At 40.6% G+C, this 9,801-nt stretch overlaps 1 protein-coding gene across 2 annotated transcripts in view; it reads left to right on the top strand.

The window, feature by feature from the left end:
• Window positions 1–7,653: 7,653 nt before the first annotated feature.
• The window catches only part of LOC131240284 (2-dehydro-3-deoxyphosphooctonate aldolase), a 32,528-nt gene continuing 30,380 nt past the window's right edge, over window positions 7,654–9,801 (top strand). Inside the window, exons 1-2 of one of the 2 annotated variants that reach the window (XM_058238410.1) lie at window positions 7,654–7,776; window positions 7,911–7,991. The gene's annotated coding sequence lies outside the window, so the exon portion shown is untranslated. The remainder of the gene's footprint in view (window positions 7,777–7,910; window positions 7,992–9,801) is intronic. The other variant, XM_058238413.1, reaches the window with a different exon arrangement.

Below are 9,801 nucleotides of genomic sequence, written 5' to 3'. Positions count from 1 at the left end.
ATTAATTTGGACCCTAGGAAGATTTCAACGGTCCAAATCATTATTCCACACTGTTTCCTGTCTAATGGTCCACTTGAGTTTTGGATTCACTTAAATTTTTGTATCAACCCCTAAAATTATCATTAAAAATGGATGGACGGTGTGGATAAACTACATACATTAACAGTGGGCCCAACTGAGTTTACTCAGTAAGATAACGTCTTGGACTGAGGTACGCGGATTGCCTGCGACCCCCGACGGCAGTCGGAAGATAGGTGAGGCCCACCGTGATGCACGCGTGAAATCCACCCCGTCTATCCGGGAAACGGATTGGCTACTCCCCCTGCCATTAGTTTGGTGGTTGATGGTCGGTGCTCTGTGGGCCCCACCATGATGTATGTGTTTCATCCATGCCATTAATCCATTTTTAAAGATCATTTTAGGGCTTGGTCCAAAAAATGAGAGGGATATAAATCTCAGGTGGACCACACCACAGGAAAACAATAGTAATTGAAATCCACCATTAAAACCCTCCTAAAGGGGACTGTACTGTTTATTTGACATCTAATTTGTTAATTAGGTCATACATACCTAGATGAAGGGTAAAAAACAAAGATCAGCTTGATCCAAAACTTTTAAAAGTTTTTAATGGTCGATGTTCATTCAACAATGTTTCCTGTAATGTGGTACACCTGAGATTGGGATATACCTCTTTTTAGGTCTCATATCCTAAAATGAAAAATAGATAGACAGCATAGATGAAACACATACATCATGGTGGGGCCCACAAAGCACCGACTATCAGCCATTGTCCGGTGGCAGGGGGAGTAGCCAATCCGTTCCCATCTATAAGTTTTTCTATTTTATTTTAGTGGACGGGTGTCGATGAATGAGGCAGATCCAGAATTAAGTGGGCCACACGGGAGGAAAACGAGGGGAGGGAAATGCCTACCGTTGAAACCTTCTCGGGGTCCATCGTGATGTTTACATGCATTCCAAACCGTTCCCACTGCCATGAACTGAACAAAAATATTAGCGTGATTCAAAACTTATCGTGGCCCATAAATGTTGAAACGGTGGACGTTCAATCTCCACCGTTTCATATCTTTTTAGTCCACTTAAGTTTTGGTACTATTTCATTTTTGGGCTTATGTCCTCACATGCATTTTTATCGATTATGAAAGAGTTATGTCCTCACATGCATTTTCATCGATTATGAAAGAGTTAGCTGGGGCTGAATCAAAATGTAGTAATGCAGCAGTGATCCACTTATGGACAGGGTGATTTTACACAAACATTATTATTGGGCCACTAGCTTTTAGTCAAAGGAGCATCATGTGATTAGCAACTTTCTCTTGTGATTGCACATGTAAGATCCTATCATTGGAGCGTTGTAGATACTAGAGTTGTACACGAGCTAAGCTAGTTTGAAAAGTTCGTTTGGTTCTAGCTTGGCTTAAACACTGATCTAAGGGGTGATGAGCTTCACATGACTTAATTTGAGAACGAGCCAAAATCGAGGAAAGTGGATCATAGAGAGAGAGAGAGAGAAATTTCCTACTGTACGACCATATATGGCCCATTCCCAAAAATAAGCCCACTTATTTTGAGCTCCCGGGAATAAGGGAAAGGATTGGCTACTCTCCCTGCCACCGGCCCCGTGGCTAGTGGTCGGTGCTCTGTGGACCCCATCATGATGTATATGTGTCATCCATTCCGTTCTTCAATTTTTATAGGTTATTTTAGTGGTTGTTCCAAAAAATTAGAGGGATATAAATTTCAAGTGGACCACACCACAAGAAAGAAATATTGATTGGATATCCACAATTAAAATTCTCATAAGGCCCAATGTACTGTTTATTTGACATCTAATATGTTGATTAGATCAAACAAATCCAGATGAAGGGAAAAAAACAAAAATCAGCTTGATCCAAAACTTTTATGGCGCCCAAAAGGTTTCTAATGGTTGATGCTCATTCAACACTGTTTTCTGTAATGTGGCCCAATTGAGATTTGGATATATCTTATTTTTGGTATCATACTATAAAATGATATTAAAAAATATATGGACGGAATGGATGAAACACATACATCATGGTGGGGCCCACAGACCACCGACAACCAGCCATTGGCTGGTGGCAGGGGGAGTAGCCAATCCGCTTCCCAAGAATAAGCCCCAGCTGTACGGCCCCATTTCTCAGGTCGAAAATGCCCCTCCTTTTCCTTCCGGAAGTGGATCGCTGATCTACTCGAACTCCGAGTTGTACGAACGGTTCAAGAGATATCAAAGTTACATGGCCCCACGGTTATGTATTTATTATATCCACGACGTTCATCCATATTTCGAGATCATTTCGGAGCATTATCAAAAAAAAAAAAAAAAATCATATCCAAAGATCAATTGGACCACACCTCAAAGAGCAGCAGGAAAATTGATTTTCACCGTAAAAAATTTTGTAGGGCCCACCATAACATTTATTTTCCATCCAGTCTATTCATCTTGTCACAAAGACCTGATGAAGATGAATAGGAAAAGCAAATTTCATAATGATCCAAAACTTTCGTGACCCCTAAAAAGGTTTCAAGATGGACGGTTTGGATATAACACATACCTCATAATAGGACCACAAGAAACGTTGGGGATTATAACGGGAAAAAAAAAAGCCAGCGAGTCTGGGTTGACTAGGTTGGGATTCGAGCGACCAAGTTGATGGCTATAGATTATAACCGTTGCCAAAATCATAATGTCGTGGCCATCCATGTACTTTTTCTTTTTTTTCACATGGAGAACTTTATTCTACCTACATTTTTCTCTAATAAATATCTATATAAATATGTATATATAAGTATATAAAAAAAAAAATCTCTCTCTTTTTTTTTTTTCTAATTTCTTTCTTTATTCATTTAACAAGAATATCTTCTAAACCAAAATTAGTTACTTGATGTACCATACATGATTTTGGATAGGAGAAGCTACTTTAGCCAACCAACCTTGTTATTTTCCAAGATTCCATTAGGTCGATGGTGAAAAATCCATTTCATTCACTGCGCGATCAATTTCAATCAGTTGACAGTCAATTTCATTCATTTCATTCACTTCGCAGTCAATTTCAATCAGTTCGTGGTCAATTTCATTAACTTCGCAGTCAATTTCGATTACTTCACGGTCAATTCCCTTCATTTCACAATCAATTTCGGCGATTCCCCTTCACTTCACGGTCAATTCAATTCATTTTACGGTCAATTCCCTTCACTTCACAGTCATTTCCGTGCAATTCACGGTCAATTCATTTCACTTCACGGTCAATTCCATGCATATCATGGTCAATTCCAATGATTCCCCTTCACTTCACGGTCAATTCAATTCATTTCACGGTCAATTCCCTTCATTTCATGGTCATTTCCGTGCATTTCACGGTCAATTCGCTTCGCTTCACTTCACGGTCAGTTCCATGCATTTCACGGTCAATTTCGACGATTCCCCTTCACTTCACAGTCAATTCAATTCATTTCACAGTAAATTCCCTTCACTTCACGGTCATATCCGTGCATTTCACGGTCAATTCGCTTCACTTCATGGTCAATTCCATGCATTTCACAATCAATTCCGGCGATTCCCCTTCACTTCACGGTCAATTTCATGCATTTCATGGTCAATTCCCTTTACTTCACGGTCAATTCAATGCATTTCACCGTCAATTCCCTTCACTTCACGGTCAATTCCATGCATTTCACGGTCAATTCTCTTCACTTCACAGTCATTTCCATTCATTTCACAGTCAATTCCGATGATTCTCATTCACTTCACGGTCAATTTCATGCATTTCACGGTCAATTCCCTTCACTTCAAGGTCATTTTCATTCATTTCACAATCAATTCCGACAATTCCCCTTCACTTCACGGTCAATTCCATGTATTTCACAGTCAATTCCCTTCACTTCACGGTCATTTCCATTCATTTCACAGTCAATTCCCTTCATTTCACGGTCAATTCCATGCATTTCACGGTCAATTCCCTTCACTTCATGGTCAATTCCATGCATTTCACGATCAATTCCGGTGATTCCCCTTCACTTCATGGTCAATTCCATTCACTTCACAGTAATTTCCATGCATTTCACGGTTAATTCTGACGATCCGCTTCACTTCACGGTCATTTCCATGCATTTCACGATCAATTTCCTTCACTTCACGGTCATTTTCATGCATTTCACGGTCAATTCCATTCACTTCACGGTCATTTTCATGCATTTCATGGTCAATTCTAGTGATTCCACTTCACTTCATGGTCATTTCCATGCATTTCACCGTTAATTCCCTTCACTTCACGGTCATTTCCATGCATTTCACGGTTAATTTCATTCACTTCATGGTCATTTTCATGCATTTCAAGATCAATTTGGGTGATTCCGCTTCACTTCACGGTCATTTACATGCATTTCACAGTCAATTCCGGCGATTCTGCTTCACTTCACGATCATTTCCATGCATTTCACGGTCAATTCCCTTCACTTCACGGTCATTTCCATGCATTTCACAGTCAATTCCGGCGATTCTACGTCACTTCACGGTCATTTCCATGCATTTCATGGTCAATTTCCTTCACTTCACGGTCATTTTCATGCATTTCATGGTCTTCACTTCACGGTCAATTCCATGCATTTCACAGTCAATTACGGCGATTCCCCTTCACTTCATGGTCATTTTCATGCATTTCACGGTCAATTCCCTTCCCTTTCATGGTCATTTCCATGCATTTCATGGTCAATTCCCTTCACTTCACGGTCATTTCATGGTCGACCCCAAATAGATGTCCACCCTCTTGCAATCGGCCCAAGCCCGGTCAGCCTGGTGGACTCGATCGACCGGGTTAGTGGGACAGTGGTTCGGGGTTGACCGGGTGGACCCAGTCGACCCCGACTCACTGGCTGTTTTTTTTTTTTCCCTATTATAATCCCCACCGCTTTTTGTGGGTCCCATTATGAGGTATGTGTTATATCCAAATTGTTCATCTATTTGGTGAACTCGTGTTAAGGCTTAAGACGAAAAATAAGAAAGATCTAGCTATCAAGTGGACCACACTGTAAAAGGCAGTGGAGGATTGAACGTCTACCATTGAAACCCTTTTAGGGGTCATAGAAGTTTTGGATCATTATTAAATTTGTTTTTCCTCTTCATCCAAGTCTTTGTGACCTTATGAATAGATTGGATGGAAAATAAATGTTATGGTGGGCCCTACAAAATTTTTAACGGTGAAAATCAACTTTCCGCTGCTCTTTGTTACGTGGTCCAGTTGATCTTTGGATATGATTTTATTTTTTTTAATAATGCTCCGAAATGATCTCGAAATATGTATGAACGTTGTGGATATAATAAATACATAACTGTGGGGCCCATGTAACTTTGATCTCTTTTGAACCGTTCATACAACTCGGAGTTCGAGGAGCGTCAGCTTCGTCATTGAGCACTAGTCGATTTGCTTTCGGAAGGAAAAGCAGGGGCACTTTCGACCTATGAAAAGTGTCTGTACAGCTGGGGCTTATTCTTGGGAGTTAAAAATAAGTGGGCTTAGTAAGGGGAATGGGCCATAAATTGGTCGTACAGTCAAAAATTTATCATATATATATATATATATATATATATATATATATATATAAGTTCGTGGTGCGCACGGAACTCGTGTGAACTTTTTTGAGAAATCATCATATGTGATGTGACTCCAAAATTTGTATAATCCACATGAAGCAGCACCTCATGAAACCCCCCAAGGGCTAATTTTTACTTTGATCCAAAACTTTGGTGGGCCATGAAAAATAAAAACAGTTTCCTCCATTGATTTGCATTTGTCTTTGTTATGGCCCACCAGAATTTTAGATATGGGCGAAAATTTGTCCCTTGGGGTTTCATGGGATTCCACATCACATGGACCATTCAGATTAGACACTCATGACATGTGTGCTATGCGGGTATACACACACACGCACGTGCACACACACACACACACATATTTAAGTACTTAGCTGCGCACCCGTTTATATGGAACTCGTGCGAACTTTTTGAGAACTCATCATACATGATATGACTCCAAAATCTAAATGGTCCATGTGAAGTAGCACCTCATGAAACCCCTAAGGCCGAACTTTTACTTTGATCCAAAACTTTGGTGGCCCATGAACAACAAAAATAGTTTCCTCCGTTGATTTGCATCTCTCTTTGCTATGGCCCACCAGAATTTTAGATCAGGGTGAGAATTTCTCCCTTGCAGTTTCATAGGATGCCGCATCACATGGACCGTTCGGATTAGATGCCCATGACACATGTGCAAAGGTGCGCATGTGTCCCGCCGCGCCCACTCGAGCTCTTTTTCTTGCTCTCTCAACATCAAGGTATATATAAAACTAATATTTGATTGTGTGTGTGTGTGTGTGTGTGTGTGTGTGTGTGTGTGTGTATAATTGTTAAAAATAGAAAAACTCTAAATCTTAAAATTGAGATTTTTAGTTTTGAATATATGATTTGCAAATCGAAAGTTTTAGGGGTCGGATTGGGCTGGGAGTTTAAATGGTAAGCTCGAGGGACGAGCTTGAGCTAAAGGGGAGCAAGGATGAGTCAAGCCAAGTTCCAATGATAAGCTCAAGCTTAAGGAGAGTACGAACGAGTCAGGCCAAGCTTGGCTCACCTCGACTTGACTCGACTCGATGTACAACCCTAGTTAAAGGTGTACACGAACCGATTCAACTCAGTTCGAAGTTGAGTTCGAGCTGAGTCGAGCTGATTTTTTTGAGCTCGAAAATGAGTTTGAGCCAAGTTCAGGCTAGCCCCAACTCGACTCAACTCGAATCGAACCAGTTCGGTGACTCGGTTACTTTGATATTGATGTTGCTCACCAAGTGTTTAATGAAATGACCCAACGAAGTGTGGCTGGTGGCAACAAAGGTACGTATATGTAACCAACACCCTTTTTTCTTGATTTTTATGTTGCTTAGAAGGTGTTTGATAAAATACCTGTAAAACCATTGTTGCTGTCTCAAATACAGTGAGATTTTGAAGGTGCAGTCCGGGTGTCTGTGAAAATGTTGCAATGGTGAACTCAGCTCGATCTTGGCTCGAACTGGCCCGAGCTGCTCACCGAACCGAGCCGAGCTGGCCAGTCAGGCTCGAGGATCGAGCCGAGCCAAGTTTGAGCTAAGGTCGGCTAGTGGCTAAGCCGAGTTGAGCTGAGGCCAACTCGACTCAGTTCGACTTGATGTACACCCCTAACCCTAGTAGACACCCCACTGTTGAGACAAGGCCAATCTTGACTATTGACCTCACTTCAACCCCACTCAGAGTATAGTGGACAGAGTAGGTGAGCTCATGATCAAAGCCAGGCATTATATGATTGGTTTTGCTTGAAAACTTGAAACCCACCATTGGATGGTCGGTTTTGATCAAAACCATCCACTCTATGGCCGGTTTTGGTCATATGATGCGCCAGACCAGTCACAACCACACTGCCTAACAACTACGCATCGGTTTGTTCGACCCTCGCTCTATGCCAAGTCAGCAATGTTCGATTTAAGGTTTGGCAAAATCGAACCTGGCTTTAGACACTTATGTGTTACCACTATAACACTCTATTATGCCTATTTAAAGGCATCCTTACACTTGAAAGAACGAAGGAAGAGAAGCTTAAGAGAAAGCAGACAGGAGGAGAAAGCATAGAGGGGAAAAAAAAAGGAGTGAGGGATAGAGAGTCAGTGGCGGAGAAAACCACTCTGACCCTTCAACAACAAAGGAAAGAGCCAAAAGGCTCAGTAGAATCCTACAACCTGCTTTCTTTCTTTTTTTCTTTCTTTCTTTCTTCAAATCATTTCAAATTGTTTCTTCCACTATCCGTCAGGAATTGCCCCCTGACTTTCTTCTTTCTCAATCTCTTTCATTTGAGAAGTCAAAAGCCAATATATAGCCAAAGTTACTGAGTAGAGTCAAAACTTGGGACATCCGACTACGTCTTTTGCAAACAAAAAGGGTATTTGATTTCTCTTATTTTTCTCTCACATCTCGGATCAATTCTTATCTCATTATGCATATTTCCTACATATATAAGACCCTTGCTTTCCCTCACCTTTTTATTATGTTTTTCTTCTTTTGTTTTTGCATACTTCTATTAGTAGGCTCTACTCCAATGTCATGTAAAGCGTATTATACAGTTGCCTCTCTAGGGCATCCTCTGTATCATAAAACATGATTTTAAGGAGTTAACTGAAAATTCAGTATCACTTCTACTCATGGTTTTGTCTTGCTTTATTTTCTTTTGCCTTTGGTTTATTTTCTTATTTATTTAGGACTTATTGGGCTAGTATTATACTATTGATTTTAGTATCTTGTTAGAAGTTTCTCAAATCTCATTTAAAATGCATATAGCCAGATAAAGTAGAGACTGTGCAATGTACGGGTGAAAAAGGGTGTACAACCCCTTCCGTTTTTGTAATTGGGACCCTTGTCCATAATCCACAATGCGTATCAACTCAAGAGCTACTCAAGTCAATATTTCTTCAGATTGATTGCTCTCTAGGCAATTCTATGGTCAACCATGGATTCCAAGGCCTTTTTATGGCTAGTGGCAACTCATTGTGTGCTCAAAGATACTCAAACGAGCTATTCTGTTAACCTTGGTAGATATATTGCACAACTAAGAAAAATAAATTATTTCCCTTGGGTCCCATGCCAAGGAAGCAAGTGGGGTGCACATGATGCAAGCAGCATTCATGACATCATTAATCCATCTTCAACCCCTCTTCGCTAGCTTCCATTGGGTCTAAGCTATGTGACTTGCCAGAATTTTGAATCCTATCTCATCGAACAACTCGTGGTAGCCTAGTTCTCATGCATTGCATTCTACATGCTCTTTAGAAATATGCTATATGATTTGTCACAAATTTGGATCTTGTCACATCATAAATTCGAGTGTACCTAGTCCTATATTTATTACTATATTATATGCTCATCCCCTGCACGTGTAACCACAAACAATCAGATAGAGATGCGTGAGCGCCAATGATACTCATAATCTCACAAGAACCAGCATTCATAAGTGCATGCCTTGAAAAAACAATGTAAGCCATAATCCACTAACCATGTGAATGGGACATGACTCATCCTGGTCATAGATCATGATGCCCATAGTCCTATGGGACGTGTTATTCTTTAGTATTTAGTGTCACCCTTGCTTACATTTATCCCATATCAAAATCTTGGAAACTATAGATTGGACAAATGGTCATCGACCAAAAGCGCTTTGGTCTATGGATCTTTGCACCCAGTGTAAACTATGACTGGCACAGGTATATAGGATACACCTATGGACATTCTATTACAAGATGCGTGGTCATCTTGTGTGAGGTAACTTAGGTTAGGATTGACGGTCTCCACTATCAAGGAGTTGACTTGGTGTTGGTGTGTCTTTGCCCTTATCCCAAATAGAAGTGTGTGTCATGGACACAATATCCAATGTCAAACCTCTAGGGCACTCACATTGGTTGATCAAGTTTAAGTTATTGGTTTAAGGACCCTCTAGGCCGAACTAAATGATCATGAAGATCACGACTTGATGTTGTATAGAATTGATTAATGCTTAAACTTGAGAACGCGTGAATGTCACAACCTTAGTTGGTAGGCTTTGGCTAATTGTATGAGATTACCTAAAATCCATTGCAAGTGGATGTGACTGGGTACTTCCATTAGAAATTGTTGATTATCACATGAGCCAGCAAGGAACCCGCTGGGTTTACCTAAGGACTCTTATGTGCCAAGATCTGTGAGATTAAGGACTCATCAAT

The sequence above is a fragment of the Magnolia sinica genome, chromosome 3, assembly GCF_029962835.1.
Source record: "Magnolia sinica isolate HGM2019 chromosome 3, MsV1, whole genome shotgun sequence".
Lineage (NCBI taxonomy): Eukaryota > Viridiplantae > Streptophyta > Magnoliopsida > Magnoliales > Magnoliaceae > Magnolia > Magnolia sinica.
Note: the sequence above shows the minus strand (reverse complement) of the source record. Positions and strands in the feature narration are given on the sequence as shown.